Source organism: Herpailurus yagouaroundi, unplaced genomic scaffold, assembly GCF_014898765.1.
Source record: "Herpailurus yagouaroundi ecotype Mexico unplaced genomic scaffold, PumYag 141, whole genome shotgun sequence".
Lineage (NCBI taxonomy): Eukaryota > Metazoa > Chordata > Mammalia > Carnivora > Felidae > Herpailurus > Herpailurus yagouaroundi.
Window position 1 is genome coordinate 28,104,609 of NW_024412396.1, and position 12,689 is coordinate 28,117,297.

At 44.0% G+C, this 12,689-nt stretch overlaps 1 long non-coding RNA gene across 1 annotated transcript; it reads right to left on the minus strand.

Moving 5' to 3' along the window:
* Nucleotides 1–4,064: 4,064 nt before the first annotated feature.
* On the minus strand, nucleotides 4,065–11,363 carry LOC121031289 (uncharacterized). Its single transcript, XR_005790649.1, has 2 exons — nucleotides 11,314–11,363; nucleotides 4,065–4,954 (listed from the first exon to the last, which is right to left on the minus strand). It is a non-coding gene; the product is annotated as an uncharacterized LOC121031289 (long non-coding RNA).
* Between the last annotated feature and the right edge of the window lie 1,326 nt (nucleotides 11,364–12,689).

Below are 12,689 nucleotides of genomic sequence, written 5' to 3' on the forward strand. Positions count from 1 at the left end.
TCCTGGGGTGGGGTGGGCATGAGCTGATTGGCTGAGGACTCTGTTCCTACCCAATTCCTGAATCAATCCCAACCCAAAGAGAATAAGGTTACACTGAGTACCTTAGGCCCCTGGGGACCAACGATGGGGGGTGGTATTTGAGGGAAGCGTCATTTTTGCCCAAAGAGCATCACTGTTTCATAATGGTTAGGGGAGGAGTGGAATGGGTGAGGAGGAGGCATCCAGTAATAACCAATATAGTTAGTATTCTTCCCTTGCTATCTCAAAGAAGACCTTAGAACAAACTCCCTATCTTAATGGGACAAGATAAAAGCAAATTCCGGGAACCTGGGTGGCTCGGTTGGTTCAGTGCCCAACTCTTGATTTCGGCTCAGATCATGATCTCATGGTTTGGTTTGTGGGTTTGAGCCCTGAGTTGGGCTCTGTGCTCACCATGTGGAGTCTGCTTAGGAATCTCTATCCAGCTCTCTCCCTGCACTGCCCCTGTTCCCGCATGTTCTCTTTCTCTCTCAAAATAAATAAATAAACTTAAAAAAAAAAAAAAAAGCAAAAGCAAATTTGGCTTCTAGTAGGAAGCTTGTTGACATTTCATTGTTCTCTTTGAATTGAGGAGTTCTATATCCTGCCTTTCCTCTATCCCCAATCAGAGTCTATTTAGTGAGACAGGATGCCCCTACCAACTAAGAGATATTTCCTTTAGATGCAGTTCTAATTAGAGTTGCTGCTTCTGAGAAAGACTTTCATTCTCTCAGTTACACATTTATTTGGTATATTTTCCATTTGTTTAAGAGTGTATAGTCTCAGACTCTGAGAGTGGGTGGGGAAAAGGAAGAGCATTTAAAAAGGAGAATGTGAGGGAAGACAGGAGTCCTTTTTATAAGAAACCAAGCTGAGTGATGACTGCATGTGTCTGAAAATATAATTATCCTCTTTTGTTTGCTTGATAGAGTTTTGATAGATAGAATCTTGACAGGTCTGTTATGAAATGTTAAAATGTAATTTAGGTTAAAAAAATCTTAATTAACTTAAATTATAGTCTGAAGTCATATTCCAGGCTTTGATCGTTTTATCGCGTGTGACACAGCAGGGGCTGCAGGTGCAGCTAATCCAGCTGCTGTGTTAGCATAAAAGAAAGAAAGAAATGGTTGATATGCTCACTGGACACCCCTGGGGGGGATGTATGTATGCACAGAGGGAAGCCAGTGGGATTTGCTTCCTGCTCAGAAATTCCTGGAAGATGCTCTTAAATTTAGAGCTGAGGGGGCATTGTGGGTACTTCCATCCATTAGAGAAGAAAGCCCAAGCTCCTTGGGGCAATATTAAGGCTCTTCAGGACATGGCCTTCAACACCTCCTCAGGCTCAAGGAGATGTAAAGTGCAAAGGGGAGAGTATTGGCTTCAGAGTTAGAGGCTAGACTCTTTCCTCTCCTTTTGGCTGCTGACCATTCCAGGATTAACTGTTTAGGGTTTCTGAGTGTTCCCTCAGTGTGCTGTGAAAGCAAAGAAGTCATGCTGACCTTCCTTGTTATGCCATATTGTCCCATCACCCTTCCACACCTGTCCCAGATGTCCCCTTCCTCTCCCTCCCTCCCTTCCTTATATTCTGTTACTTTTATTTCACATGGCCTTTCTCCCTCACACCGCTTCCCATCAAAGAGACTGAACATTTGTTCATTAGGGGCATGATGTGTCTCCTCACTTCATCCCTGGTCCTAGTAGAATGATTTGTAACATGGTACATGGTTAAGTCCTAGATTCAACTTTGCCAGAATGAATGTTCACCAACAGGTTTCATCATCCATTTGGCTTTCTTAGCAAACATCAATAAAAACATGAAATCCTTCAGTGAGGCAGAAGGAGAGAGGGTAGGTGAAGGTGACACATAGCTCTGTAGCATAGGCACTAGATTTGGAAACACGGAGTTCAACTTCTGGCTAACTGCTGACCTTGGGCAAGTTCCCATTCTGGGCCTCCTCTTTAAAAATGGGGATGATCATAGGACCCACTTCGTTGGGTGGTTGTGAGGAAAAAATAAGATGATGAATATAACACATACTGAGGAGAGTAGGTACTTAATTAGTCTGAAGATTAGTTCTTCTAGATGAGAATTCTACATATACGACATTCAATAAATGTCTTATTCTTTCATGAAATGAAAACTGAGCAAGAGGAGAGAAAAGCTTTCTGCTCATGTTTCCCAAGGTGGAGACCAAGAGACATCTCCATAAGATGTTTCCCTTAGACAGTCTGAGTGACTGGGGGGCAGAGGGATGGTGGGTGGGGAGTGCTGTGCCCCAGCCTGATCACGCTGCTGCCCGTTTTACCATATCAAGAGGCTGTCAGCCTCTGAAGCATTTTACCTTTAACATTTTCGGAAGCTACCTGTCACGAGGACTAAATCCTATATCCATTTTCTTTCCAGAGTCAATAATAACATTTGTTAAGTACTTATGATGCATCTATTGCATCTATGTATTTTTATGTAGGTAATTCATTTCATTCTCACAGCAGTCCCCTAAAGTCGCATCCCAGCCTCACAGAGGAGGACATGAGAGCATCGGGCAGTCAACTGCCCAAGGTGAGATGAGTAGAAGTGATGGCTGCAGGGTCTGCACCCAGGCTGGCTCACCCTGGACCCCATGCTCTTTACCTCTGACCCTACTGCCTCTCCTTGGTTCTGATGTCTGTACCCCAGGGTCTGGCATGAGTCCACAGACACCCACCCACCCAGCTGCCCTTTCCTACGTGGGTGCTCTTCTCTTTGGTTTATTGACTCAGTCTCTGGTTCTCTGTTGAATAGTGAGTGATAAAAGGTAATGCATTTTTGAACTTTAATGCCAAACAATAGCCTTTAATGTGGCTATCATTTCAAAGGGAGAATCATGATTTCAAAGAGACTTAGTGAAGTTTACTGAATTCACTTGTCAGAAAGGTGATTCTCCTAAGGCTCGGGGAGTTAAAAGGGAATTGAACGCAAGCCAAGCAGATTGATGTGATGCCTTTGCTTGGGGCCTGCAAGAGTCCAGTGTGAGGCAAATGGAAAGGGCCAGCTGCAAAAATGGGTAGGCACACATTTCCTTTCTTCCACCACATGGGGTGTCCTTATTCTCAGGCTTCTCAGATGCCCTTCCCACCCTGCAGTCCTGCCCCTGGCTCTGAAACCCCGCACACCTGCAAGAAAGCAAAAACCAGTTTTTAAATAAACACATTGCACACGCTTATCGCGAACCCCAGGGTGGAATCAAGCTTTGGAAGGGGAAAAAGAACGTGTGAATTTTACTATTCTCCGGAGCATCTTGGACTCTATCTGCTTGTCTCAGAGGAAACACCAACGGTTCTCTGGGCTGTCTCTTGTGCCTGGGAAGACCAGGGAGGCCTTCGCTGCCTCTGGGGAAATCTCAAGAGAATATTTCTCCCATTTGATTCCAGGCGTTCCTGAAGTAGAGATTTTTAATTAGGCTTAGAGGATCATTTATACAAGGTTCTTTCTCTTTGGAACCTGATGGTTTAACATCTGCTTTGGGGCAAAGGTTATATATATATATATACACACACACACATATATGTATATATACATATATATATATATACACACACACATATGTGTGTATATATATATATATATATATATATATATATATATAGACTTTATTTCTTTCCATTAACAGTTGTTTACCATGCAAAGTCCCCATGTATAAACAGGATGGGTGTTAATAATGCTGCAAAGTTGTTGTGGAAAACCATCTGGCCTCAGGCCTCTGTGTATAACATGCTAGGACACACAGTAGAGTTACTCAGCCAGGGTGCCGGCAGGATACAGGGGAGTCAAGGCACCCCACCCGCCTCTGCCTTGCCTGTTCAAAAGGTTTCTCTGTTTCCTTACTTTTGACATGTGGGGTGGTAAATATGAGAGCTTACTGAGATGTCAGCTACGGGAAGCTAGATTCTGGGTAATGGTGCAGTGTAGTATTCCAGACTTGAAGCCCTTAAAATAATTAGACGTATAAGTACTCGAGAGGCTGAACAGCGACAACGATGAGCTGAAGAAAGACTGAAACAAGACGTGACAAGCCTCATACAAATTATTCATAATTGCATTCTGATTCATAACAGGAGTTAAAGCAGCCTGTAAGCCCCACACTGCAGCTGGTTATATGAGAGCACTGGTCTGTTGATTTGCTCCCTCCAGTGAGGACAGGCCAGATGGAGAGGCCTTTGGGAGGGAGATCACTGTAGATAAAAATGATCCTTCCAGGCCAAATGGTCTTTTGGCTGAAAGTCTCAGAGATTTGGTAACCACAGTTGGACTATAACCAAGGAAAAGACTGAGGAAATTCTCAGCCATAGGCCACCTGGGTAGACTTTTGGGGGGTGGTGGCCCCTTCTCCACCTCTGCCCACACACTGCAGATTATCTCTGGAAAACGTCCCACAGTCCAATCTTTCTCAGGGTGATGAACTGTCTACTTCAAAATTACCTAGACTACTTATTAAAATGCACATTTCAGGTCTCCCCCCAGACCCCGTCATTCAGAAACTGTGTCAGTACAGCTGGGGAATCTTCTCTTCTAGAAAATGTTCCAGATGACTCTTTATACTTAAAAGTTCGAAAACCACTGCTGAAGCCTGATAGGCAGATACTTTCTTGGGCTCTGGCATCATTTAACCTTTTCTTTAACTCAGGATGAGAAGGATCTGTTATGTCCCAGACTGGACATAGATGGGCAAGAACTTGATGCATCTCAGTAGGCTTATCCAGTGGTTAGAAAAATGAATGAGCAGGTGTTTCCTAAGCATTCTGTCATAGAAGAGGTGCTCAACGTTTGCTGTGTTTGTTGGTTTGTTGTGATGTTACCGGTGAAGGATACTCAGGTCATATGGTAGGTTCTTGCCCTCCAGAAGCTTTCACTTTGGTTGAGAAGTTAAGGCCAACACCGACGAAACATCTGCAAATCCTGTGAAGTAATAGATAATTTAGTACAAGATTGCCTGGTATAAAAAGTTATAGGTTAGATAAAAAACAGGCTGGCATAGTCAGAGGAAGCCTCATAGGGGAGATGGGATGTAAGCTGGATTGTGAAGAATTGGTAGATTTGGGGCCTGAAGAAGAAGGCAGGAAGTTCCTGGCAAGAGGAACATGATGGCTGGAGGCCCAGAGGTGGAAGAGGGCTGGGGGGTGGATGGCCCAGTAGGAAGATCAGAGTGGCTTCAGGGAAGGGATGTGTTAGGAAGTAAGTGGGATGGCTGATCACAAAGGTCCTGAGAAGCCAAGTAAAGGAATGTAGATAAGAAAAGGGAGTGGAAGCTATTGAAAGCTGTTGAGGAGCAAAGATAACACTATTTCATGGGCCCAGCAGGGTCAGGAGAGGTGGTATTATTTTGGTGGTTCCCAAAGCTGGGCATCACTTACATGCTAGTGGGGAAAATGGTGAGGAGTCAGATACATCTGGGGAGACTCAGTCTAGAGTCTGCATGTCAGATATACGGTCTGGGGCAGATGAGGCAACACAGGGCGGTCCTGGGTCTGGCAGGGAGCGGGGTCAGTCCAAGATGGCTGGAGCCAGATAGAGAGTTGAGTCGAGGTCACGGGCTGTGGAATCTACAGTAGAGAGGGCCAGGGCTTCCCAGGCCAGGCAGGAGGCCAAAACAGACATTGAAACTAGCAAATAAGGAAAGACTTGGCACAGCAGAATCTGTGGAATTAGTCTGGTTGTCCACGGTGAAACAAGGCTCATGGGATCTGTTCTTGGGAGACCCTAACCAAAAAATCAGTATTGTGCTTTAAAGGGCCATCCCACATTGCATGCGCATGGGCTGGAGCCAAGCTCCGCCCAGCTGTGAGTTATAGTTAAGATTGGCTTTCCTCTGTGTGGCATGCTGGCAGGACCATTCTGGAGTCTGCCCAGAGCTACAAGTATAAAGGGGCACTAGACCATAGGCATATATGGCTGATTTCTAGGAAGTCCTGATTCCCCTTTTTCTGGTGATGCTCCTCAAGCCGCAAACCTGTACTTTGAGGAAATTCACATCACAGAAGCAGAGAATGTCCAAATACTAAGGGAGATTTTAGATTGTAGCTCAGGGACACCAAAGAGATTTTTTTCTCCTGTGCTAACTCCAGTTACATGACGGTGGCTGCCCAGAGTGCTGGGTCTAGCGTGGGTTTTGCGGGAAAGAATAGACTGATTGATCAGGGATGTTTGCCATGGGTATGGGAGGAGTGAGTAACTATTGTCACCAGTGCCACCTATTTGCCATGTCTGACCTCCTCTGTGGGGATCCAGAAACCCGAGGATGTTAAATATGTGACCCACAGCAGTTCTAGGACTGGGCCTGTGGTCCTCTGACTGTCAGGCCTAGTGTTTTTCCTCTGGATCACACAGCCTCCTCCCCTCCTACTCACCATGGGGCTGTCACACTGACTTCATTTTCCCAGTCCCACCCTTGGCTTTTACTAGACTGTGTTAGGAACTTGGCCATAGAACTAATTTGCACAATGGCTAAACTTGTTTTACATGTGATCAGAACCCTTGGGGAAGGATTCTAGGAAGAGGAATTACAGATTGATTCAGAATTCCCGAGTACTGGGAAATGCAAGTAGGAAGGGGGACGACAAGAGCTGACTGAGAGAAGCAGGGTGAATGAGGAAGCAGGCGTGGATTGCCATGACTTTCATGGCATTGAAGTTGGTGGGTGAGAGGTGGGCATGGGGTGGGAAGGAGAGAACCCTATGCTTATGGAACAACCGCTGTGAGAGGTAAGGTGGTCCTAGAGGGCACGTGGGCAGTGGCCCTGCTCACATAATGTAGCACACAGTGAATGTTAGAACAAAGAAAAGCCTACTGTGCTTATAGTGTTTGGTCCTCACAGCCAGTCTGGCTGTGGATCTGATTAGCCCACATTTTACAGAAATAGGAAGTGAGTTGGGTCTCTGAATGGTTAAGGAACGCAAACACTTCAGTAAGAGGCTGATCATATTACCGATTCCAAATCCCATCTCTTTCCCCTGGTAGGGAGAATGCCTTCTTAGGGAACCTAGTATTTCAGAGAGATAGCCAAGGGTTATCTCGTTCTGCTTATTAGCCTTCTCTCGGATGAAAAACCGTCTACTTCCAGTGTATGACACATAAATCCAACCTTATTCCTAATTCCTAGGGTAGAGGTCAGCTCTGTGTGTTGTTTGCTTTTGAGTTGTGTGCATGTTTTATTGAGGAATTAACTTCAGAGGAAAGGGGTATGTTTGGAACTTTATAACTGCATCTGTCACTTCTCTTCGTCAACCTCTTCTCCTCTCCCCTACCCTGCTTTTTGCTAAGAGAATCAGGGATAAACTGCTTAAATAAATGTGCAGCCTGCTGAGTCCAGACTGCCCTCAATTGCTTGTGGTATTTTGAGACATAAAATGTTGTTATTCGAAGCTGTTCAAAGAGGCTTCCAGCACATGCCCGGGCAGGGCCTCAGGGTGGGCAGAGCTCAGCTCAAATGCTGGCTCCACCAGGCTAATAACAGGGTAACATGGCTCCTGTCTTACGACCAGCCTCAGAAATTAAACCTGCACTTCTGGGGCCTGGCTGGAAACCAGCCCTCCTTCCCCTGCCAAGGAGGAGCTGTTTCCCCCGGGACTATCTACAGAGATAGTGTGGCCACTCTTGGGCATTAAAAGCAAACTGACTGGTTTAAACCATCTATTGCTGTTAGTGTTGGCTGCTGCAAGTGAGGCCAGAGCCCGGAGGAGGCTGGTGAAGGGTTGCCCACCTTCTCTCTTCAGTCCCACCATTACCCTACAGTAGCCCTATAGTAGTCCCTCCCCTCCTTATCTGTGGTTTTGCTTTCCACAGTTTCAGTTACCCGCGGTTGACCGCAGTATGGAAGTAGGTGATCCTCCTCCGACGTATCATCGGAAGGCCATAAGTAGCCTAACGCAATGTCACAATGGCTGTGTCATTCACCTCGCTTCATCTCAGCACATAGGTATTTCATCATCTCACATCATCACAGAGAGAAGGAGGCTGAGTACAGGACAATAAGATGATTTTGGAGAGAGAGACCACATTCACATAACTTTTATTATAGTGTATCATTGTAATTGTTCTAGTGTATTATTAATTTTGTTATGTTTATTTATTTTAGAGAGAGAGAGAGAGAGAGAGAGAGAGCGAGCACGAGTGGGGGAGGGGCAGAGAGAGAGGGGGAGATGCAGAATCCAAAGCAGGCTCCAGGCTCTGAGCTGTTGGCACAGAGCCCAACTCGGGGCCCAAACTCCCGAACCATGAGAGCATGACCTGAGCCGAAGTCGGATGCTTAACCCACTGAGCCACCCGGGTGCCCCTGCTAGTTTGTTATTATTATTAACATTATTCATCTCTTTGCCTGTTTGATAAATCAGTTTTGTTATACATGTACAGGAAAAACCATAGGGTTCAATGCTATCCATGGTTTCAGGCATCTACTGGGGGGGGGGGCCCCGGTCTTAGAACATATTCCCGCAGATAGGCAGTGAGACCACTGTATGTGATTTACTCTAATAGTCCTACAAGCACACTAGGGAGCATGGAGGGTTCATCAAGCTCATTTAATACCAGAAAACCAGGACACAAACTTATTAAGGCTTAGGGTTACATTGAAACCCTAACATTTGTGTTTTGCTTTTGCTTTTGTTTTTTGTTTTTAAATTTTATTTTATTTTATTTTCCAGTTTTACTAAGATATAGTCGACATATAACATTGTATAAGTTTAAGGTGTGCCACATAATGATTTGATATATGTATATACTGCAAAAATGATCACCACATTAGGTTTAATTAACAGCCATCACCTCACATAGTTACATAATTTTTTTTTATTGTTGAGATAAAAACTTTTAAGATCTGCTCTCTTAGCAACTTTCAAGTATACGATACACTATTATTAATTCTGGTCACAGTGCTGTACATGATATCCCCGTGACTTATTTATTTTATAACTGGAAGTTTGTACCTTTTGATTCCCTTTACCCATTTTGCCTACCTTCTGGAACCCTGACCTTTGGCAACCACCAATCTGTTCTCTGTTTCTAGGAGTTCAGTGTTTTTAGCTTCCACATAGATGTGAGATCATATAGTATTTGTCTTTCTCTGTCTGAGTTATTTTGCTAAAACCCTAACATTTAAAAATGGAAACCCAGCTTCTACATATCTGTAGAAATGATCATTTATGTGAATTAAAAATAATCAGATTCTATTTTAATTACACTGCTCCTTTCTGAAAAGAGATAATTATAATGCAAATGAAAAAAATCTCAATACTTCCCTGTTTTTAGAGCACCTGGGTGGCTCAGCTGGTTAAGTGTCCTACTTTGGCTCAGGTCATGATCTCACAGTTCATGAGTTTAAGCCCCGTGTAGGGCTCTGCGCTGACAGCTCAGAGCCTGGAGCCTGCTTAGGATTCTGTGTCTCCTTCTCTCTTTGCCCCTCCCCTGCTCATGCTCTCTCTTTCTCTCTCTCGCTCTCAAAAATAAATAAACATTAAAAAAATACTTCCATGCTTTATTTTTTTGGAGAAGAGAGCAAACTGAAATCAACCAAAAAACACTTAACCACATGATATGTCAACAAGTTTCTACTGTTTTGCTTAGAAGACTTTCCAAGTGTTACATAGTTTCATTTTTAAAACACTGAATCCAGAGTCCTTTGCTATTAGATTTTAAGAAATTTCATATATACATTTATGAAAAAATAGGTTCTTGGTGAAAACTTGGAAATTGCTCTAAAAACAGAAAACAAAAGTCATCCTCTAGTGGAAATTAGAAGTAACAGTTTGCATCGCTATAGCTTCATTCTGTTTTTCTATGCCTACGTAATTTTCTTTGAACAAAATTAACACTTTGGTCAGTACACTCTGGAGTCCTCATTTTTTTCACTCCACATCACCTCAACCTATTCCTGTAACATTAAGATGAGAATACATTATTTATAATGGCTGTACAATATTTCACCATTCTCTTCTTGAATTTTTTTTACATTTAGCTGCTAGGACAGCTTTCTCTCTCTCTCTCTCTCTCTCTCTCTCTCGGTTCTCCACCTTAGAATCTTCTAAATTTCTGCAGAACCTCTCCAATTTCTTTAAAAAAAATTTTTTTTAATGGTTATATTTATTTTTGAGACAGAGAGAGACAGAGCATGAGCGTGGGAGGGGCAGAGAGAGAGGGAGACACAGAATCCGAAGCAGGCTCCAGGTTCTGAGCTATCAGCACAGAGCCTGACGTGGAGCTCGAACTTGTCGACCAAGAGATCATGAACTGAGCCAAAGTTGGACGCTCAACCAACTGAGCCACCCAGGCGCCCTGAACCTCTCCAGTATCTAACAGTGGGAAGTGCCCCAGAGTTCAGTCCTAAGGCTTCAGGCTGCCTCTCTTCTCCAGCTGTACTCTCGTGCCCAGTGATCCCATCTATTACCGTGGCCTCAAATACCATGCATGTACTGCCGGCTCCCCAGTTCTATCTTTAGAGCTAAACATAAGTACAACTGCCTTTCGGCCATCTCTGTGGCATCTCCATGACTCATGAATGTATTGAACTTAGTAGGTCTAAAGCTAAACTCTAATGAACCTGCACCCCAGGTCCCAATCTTAGCAAGGTCTCCATCCTTGACCTACGGCAGGCCTCCAACTTGGTCTGATGTTTTCTTTGACTCGTTTATATCACACATCCAGTCCTTCAGCAAAACCTACCAGCTCTTCCCTTCAAGAATGTTTAGAATCAGAACTCACCTTTCATCTCATCTTCATTGCAACCACCCTGGCCCAAACCACCTTCATCCCCTGGTTGGATGATTTCAAAAGCTACCGAATGGGTCTTCATCCTGATTCTTTTCTAGACCCTGACAGTTGATGCTCAACACAGTAATCAGATACTGTCATCGGTCTGTTCAAAAGCCTCCAAGGGGTATTCCAAACTCACTGCTAGTAAAAGCCGCCGCAAACCATCAGTGCTTCTACCCCCACCCCTCTGGCCCACGTCCACCCTGCTCCAGCCACACAGGTGTCCAGTTTGCTCTCCCTTTGGAGCTTTGCCTGGGTGTATCCTAACCTGATAGGTTCTTCCCCACAGATAGCTGCCTGTCTTGTTCCTCCTTGCTTCTGGTATTTCTGGTCAAATACCATCTTACCTTTGACAGTTCTCCCTGAACTATATGAAGAGCTATCTTCCCACCCAATACTTCCTCTCCACACTCCTGTTTTTATTATTCTCCATATTCCTTTCTCCATGGAGCATATGTATTAGTTTCCTACGGCTGCCGTAACAAAATACCACAAATAGGGTAGCTTGAAACTACCTAAGTTTATTCTCTCCTGCTTCTGGAGGCTTGAAGTCTGGAATCAAGGTGCTGGGAGGGCTGGTTCCTTCTGAGGGTTCCGAGATTCTGTTCCGTGCCTCTGTCCTGGCTTCTGGTGATGGCTGGCAACCCTTGGCATTCCATGGATGTAGATACAACACTCAGTCTCTGCCTCCATCTTTACATGGCTGCCTTCCCTCCGTGTCTCTTTCCTACTTCATAAAATGCTACCAGTCATACTAGGTGAAGGTTCACCCTGTTCCATTTGACCTCAGTTAATTTAGTGAATCCATGTGCAATTATCCTTGTTTCCAAATAAGGTCACATTCTGAGTTAGGACTTTAACACATGTTTTCTTGGGGACACAAAACAGCCCATAGCAGCATACAACATATTTACTTGTTTATTTGTTTAGTGTTTATTTTATTAGGTTATTTGGGTCTTTATCCTCTCTTATTGGGCATTTAGGTTGTTTCTGATTTGGACTTATTATAAACAATACCATAACATATCTTCATTTTTTTTACATATATGAAATTTATTGTCAAATTGGTTTCCATACAACACCCAGTGCTCATCCCAAAAGATGCCCTCTTCAATACCCATCACCCACCCTCCCCTCCCTCCCACCCCCCATCAACCCTCAGTTTGTTCTCAGTTTACATATCTTCAAACACACTTTTTTTTTCCTCCTTTGATGTCGATATTTTTTTTTCCTTAGGGCAAATTCTCAGGTCACAGACCCTCAAAGAGTCAAAGAGGTTAAAATTTTTGTATAGCGTTTGATTTATACATCCTCATTTGAACCACTTGGACTAAAGAGGATCGTCATACATATATGAAGACCATTCACATACACATCCATCTTTTAAGACAGTGGCCTCCCAAATTTTGTCATGGCTATAGTCACTAATTAGTTCATATTCCCTTAGGGGGTAGAGTTTCCTATTAACTGGCTCCTACCTACTGGACCTGGGCCAGATTCAAAACTGAAGGCTATGCTGTGTGGGCATGGTGTGAGGGAACCAATCACCCCTGGGAGACTGGGAGAAATTGTACCCATTAAATCCCTCCTAACCATGCAGTGCTACATGAACCAGCCAAGTCCCCTATTTAAAAAATATATATACATATAAGATGATCAAAGAAAAGGCCACTCAGCTAAAGGCTGTTGTTTTGTCTGGAGCAAGGGTGAGCAAATGGCACCGATTATCTGTGAAGCTGGCTGGACATTGCAGTCAGTCAGCTGAGGTCCCTGAGTATCTATGGTGCTGATGGATAATTCCCCCTTTTGCTCAACTTTCCCATGGTTCTCTGTAATAAACTTTTATACCTGCTAACAGTTTGTTCACATATCCTGCTTGTAAGCCTGAAGA